A 4,612-nucleotide genomic window follows, 5' to 3' on the forward strand; every position below is an offset into this window, starting at 1 on the left:
TTGAATATGGTCATAAGGTGACCTATTACACTTTTCAAACCATTCCATGATAACATATGTCTTGAGGGGTCCTAAGAGCCCTGGGGATATATTAGAATCATTCATATGGATCGAAGAGTGTCATAGGTCACCCTATGACCCCCTTCAAACCATTACATGATGACATATATCCATAGGGCTCTAAAGACCCCTAAGAACATATAAGAATAATTCTTATGTGTCAAAGGGGGTCATAAGGTGATGAATGACCCACTTCGACCCATGCCATGACAGCATATGTCCCTAGGCATCCTAGTACCCTTAGGGACATATTAGAATCGTTCTTATGTGTCAAACATGGTCATAAGGGGACCTATGATAGTTTTTGACCCATTCCATGATGACACATGTCCGTAGGGGTCCTAGGACCCCTAAGGACATATTAGAATCCTTCATATGGGTTGAAGGGGGTCATAAGGTGACCTATGACACCCTTTGACCCATTACATGATGACATATGTCCCTAGGGGTCCTAGGACCCCTAGGCACATATTATAATCTTTCATATGGGTCGAAGGGGGTCATTGGTTGACCTATGACACCCTTCGACCCACATGAATGATTCTAATATGTCCTTAGGGGTCCTAAGACCCCTAGCAACATATAATAATCATTCATATGGGTTGAAAGGGGTCATAGTGTGAGCTATGACCCTGTTTGACCCTATCTTTTACGACATATGTGCCTAGGAGTCCTAGGACATGTAGAGACATATTAGAATCACTCTTATGTGTCAAATGGGGTCATATTATCACTTATGAGCCCTTTCAACCTATTACATGATGACATATGTCCCTAAGGGTCCTAAGACTCCTAAAAAAATATTAGAATTGTTCATATGGGTCAGCTGGGGTCATAGCTCAACCTATGACTCCTTTCGACCCATTAGATGACAACATATGTCACTAGTGGTCCTAGGACACCTAGGGACATATTAGAATCATTCACATGGGTTGAAGGGGTTCATAGGGTGTCCTATGACCCCCTTCAACCCATTACATTAATGGGTAAAATGGGGTCATAGGAAACTTTATGACCCCCTTTGACTGATTCTATGATGACATATGTCTGTAGGTGTCCTAGGACACCAAGAGACATATTAGAATCATTTTTATCTATCAAAGGAGGTCATAGGGTGACCAATGAACCCTTTCAACCCATTCCATAATTACATATGTCCCTAGGGTTGTAGGACTCCTAAGGACATATTAGAATCATTTTTATGTGTCAAACGAGATCATAAGGTGACCTATCACACCTTTTGACCAATTCCATGACAACATATGTCCTTTGGTGTCCTAGGAACCCTAGGGATAGATTAGAATCATTCATATGGGTTAAAGGGATTGATAGGGTGACCTATGACCACCATCGACCCATTACATGATGACATATGTCCCCCGGTGTACTAGGACCCCTGGGGACATATTATAATCATTCATATGGGTCAAAGGGGGTCATAGGGTGACTTATAATCCCATTCGACCCTTTTCATGATGACATATGTCCCTATGAGTCATAAGACACCTAGGGACATATTAGAATCTTTCATATGGGTCGAAGGGGGTTATAGCTTGACCTGTGACCCCTTTTGACCCATTCCCTTATTAGGACTCCTAGGAACATATTAGAATCATTCATATGGGTTAAAGTTGATCATAGATCCCCTTTGACCTATTCCATGACAACATATGCCCCTAGGGATCCTAAGACCCCTAAGGACATATTAGAACCATTTATATGGCTTGAAGGAGTTCATAGGTTGACGTATGACCCCCTTTGACCCATTAGTTGATAACATATGTTTTTAGGGGTCCTAGGAGCCCTAAAGACATATTAGAATCATTCTTATGTGTCAAAGTGGGTCATACACTGACTTATGACCCCTTTTGACCCATTTTATGATGACATATGTTCGTAGGGGTCCTAGGACCCTTAGGCACATATTAGAATTGTTCATATGGGTTGAAGGGGGTCATAGGATTACCTATGATCTCGTTCGACACATTACATGATAGAATATGTCTTTAGGGGTTGTACGACCCCTACAGATATATTAAAATTGTTCATATGGGTCGAAGGGGGTCATAGGTCCCTTCGACCCATTACATGATGATATATGTCCCTAGAGGTCCTAGGACCCCTAGGGACATATTATAATTGTTCCAATGGGTTCAAGGTGGTCATAGGATGACCTATGACCCCCTTCAACCCATTACACGATGACATATTTCCTTAAAGATCCTAGTACCCTTAGAGACATATGAAAATCTTTCATATGTGTCGAAGCAAGTCATAGGTTTCCTTATGGCCCCCTTTGACACAATTCATGATGACATATGTCCCTAGGGGACCTAGGAATCCTAGGGACATATTAGAATCATTCATATCAGTCGAAGGGGGTCATAGGATGACCTATGACCCTCTTTGACCCATTAGATAATGACATATGTCCCTAGTGGTCCAAGGATCCCTAGGGACATATTAGAATCATTCTTATCTGTTAAAGGAGGTCATAAGGTGACCTATGACCACTTTCGACCCATTCCATAATGACATATGTCCCTAGGGGTCTTAGGACCCCTAGGAACATATTGGAATCCTTCATATGGGTCGAAAGGGGTCATAGGGTGACCTATGACACCATTCAACCCATTATATGATGACATATGTCCCTAGGGGTCCTAGGACCCCTAGGGACATATTAGAATCTTTCATATGGTTAAAATGGAGTCATAGGTTAACCTATGACCCCCTGCGACTCTTTCTATGACAATAGATGTCCCTAGGGGTTCTAGGATCCATAGGGACATATTAAAATTGTTCATATGGGTGGACATATTAGAATTTTTCATATTGGTTGAATTGGTCATAAGTCACGACCCATTCCATGATGAAATGTGTCCCTAGGGGTCATAGGAACCCTAGGGAAATATTAGAATCATTCATGTGGGTCGAAGGGGTTCATAGGGTGAGCTATGATCGCCTTCGACCCATTACATTATGAAATAGTCCTAGAACCCCTAAGGACATATTAGAATCATTCTTATGTGTCAAACCCCTTTTGCACCATTCCTAGAACCCCTTTTGACCCATGTCCTAGAACCTCTTTTGACCCATTCTATGATGGCATATGTTGCTAGGGTTCATAGGACACTTAGGGACATATTAAAATCATTCATATGGGTTAAAGCTTTTCATAGGGTGACCTATTACCCCCTTTGACCCATTACATAATGACATATGTCCCTATGGGTCCTAGGACCCCTAGAGACATCTTATAATCTTTCATATGGGTCGAAGGCGGTCATAGGTTCACTTATGACCACCTTTGAACCATTCCATGATGACATATGTCCTTAGGAGTCCAAGAACCCCTAGAGACAGATTAGAATCATACACATGGGTCGAAGGGGTTCATAGGGTGACCTATGACCACCTTCAACCCATTCCATGACAACATATATCCTTAAGAGTTCTAAGATACCTAGGGACATATTAAAATCATTCTTATGTCTCAAAGGGAGTTATAGGTTGACCTATGACCCCATTCGATCAATTACATGATGACATATGTCCATAGGGGTCCTAGGACCCCTAGGGACATATTAGAATTATTCATATGTGTCGAAGGGGGTCATCGTTCACCCTATGAACCCCTTCGACCCATTATACAACATATGTCTGTAGGGGTCCTAGGACCCCTAGGGACATATTAGAATCATTCAAATGGGTCAAAAGAGGTCATAGGGTGACCTATGACCTACTTCAACCCACTCCATGATGACATATGTCCCTAGGGGTCCTAGGACTCCTAGGGATATATTAGAATCTTTCATATCTGTCAAAGGGGGTCATAGTGTGACACATGATGACCTTCGACCCATTCTATGAAAAAATATGTCACTAAGGGTCTTAGAACCCCTAGCGACATATTAGAATTGATCATATGGGTTGAAGGGGGTCATAGGTCCCTTCAACCCATTACAAGATGACATATATCTTGAGGGGTCCTGGGACCCCTAGGGACATATTAGGATCATACTTATATTTCAAAGGGGGTCATAAGGTGACCAATGTCCTCTTTCGACTCAATCCATGATGACAAGGGACATATTAGAATCCTTCATATGGGTTGAAGGGGGTCATAAGGCAGCCTATGACCCCCTTTGACCTATTATATGATGACATATGTTCCTATGGGTCCCAATAACCCTAGGCACATATTAGAATCTATCATATCGATTAAAGAGTGTCATATGTTGACCTATGACCACCTTAAAACTAATTCATGATTATATATGTCCTTAGGAGTCCTAGGACACCTAGGGATAGATTATAATCATTCATATGGGTAGAAGGGGGTTATAAGTTGACGTACGAGCCCCTTCGACCCATTAAATGATGACAAATGTCCCTAGGGGTCATAAGACTCCTAGGGACATATTATAATCATTCATATGGGTAAAAGGGTCCCATAGGGTGATCTATGATCCCCTTCGATCCCATTCATTACGACATATGTCTCTAGGGATCATAGGACCCCTAGGGACATATTAGAATCATTTTTATG

Source organism: Cupressus sempervirens, chromosome 7 (genome assembly GCF_028749045.1).
Source record: "Cupressus sempervirens isolate cs-2001-9-10 chromosome 7, ASM2874904v1, whole genome shotgun sequence".
NCBI lineage: Eukaryota > Viridiplantae > Streptophyta > Pinopsida > Cupressales > Cupressaceae > Cupressus > Cupressus sempervirens.